Below are 1,202 nucleotides of genomic sequence, written 5' to 3'. Positions count from 1 at the left end.
ACCATGCCAGGAGTCTGCTCTCCCTAGGACATTTGAACTGGCTGCTCCCTCACCTCCTCAAATCTTTGCTGGAATGTCACCTTCTCAGTGAGGCCTTCCCTGACCACCCTATTTAAAACTGTAGACAGCCTTCTGGTCCTCCTTACCCTCCTCTACTTTTTTCTTTTCCCATGGCATTTATCACCTTGTAACAACAAGATAATATACTTAAGATATCTGTTGTATTTTTTCTCCCTTTCCTAGATATATGCTCCATGAATGTGACTTATTCACCTATGTGCCTTGCAGCACAGAGGTGCCAGTGATGCCTGCACACAGTAGATGCTCAAGAAACATCTGCTGACTGAATTATCATAAAACACTATTTTCATTATGATTTGTGTAGCTTAATCGTGTATTTATAAACCATTATATCTCTAGACATTACAAAGATATTAATACTTGAGCTAGAATTTCTCAGCACCTAAAGATACTCCTACATGGTAAATCTGGAATCCCTATAAATGGCATTAACTCTTTCAAGTCATCATTTAAAAAGACTTCAACATGTTTGTTTTTAAAAATATTAGAAAATTTACTTTTTCCTGCTAGGGTACCTTTCTAAATTTCTTTGGCTGAATCCTAAGCATTCTATTGATACAGATACAGATACAGATATTTCATTCCTGCATTCATGTGTACCTACTTTGGGCCAAAGCACTAGGAATATAAAGATTGCTGGGACATGGTCCCTTCCTGTGAGGAGCTCAAAACCAGTGAGACAGACTAAACTGTAAACAAATTATTACCACATGCAGTATAATGTTCACAGCAGCAATTTGACTCTAATTACAACAATAAAGGCACAAGCCAAGGGCCATAAATTGCAAATTTATTTTGAAATCTGCATATTAAATGATAAAATAGCACAGAACCATTAGGAGGGGATGGAATTTAAGAGTGAGATGGTCTTGGGTTTGAATCTCATACTTTACCACCTCCTACATTTTAATGTTTAACTCTTTATTGAAGTATAGCATACACACAGAAGAGTACATGTCCTATTTGTCCAGATGAATGAGTTTTCACTGAGATACCCATGCAACCTGCACCCAACTCAAGGACCAGAACATGAGCAGTATCCGCAAAACCCTCCTTGTGCTCCTTGTCACCTCATTCTCATACAAGTAATCACTGTCCTCATTTCTAACAGCATAGATTAG

The sequence above is a fragment of the Lemur catta genome, chromosome 3 (assembly GCF_020740605.2).
Source record: "Lemur catta isolate mLemCat1 chromosome 3, mLemCat1.pri, whole genome shotgun sequence".
Classification (NCBI taxonomy): Eukaryota; Metazoa; Chordata; class Mammalia; order Primates; family Lemuridae; genus Lemur; species Lemur catta.
The sequence above is the reverse complement of the archived record's forward strand: the minus strand, read 5'-3'. Positions refer to the sequence as shown.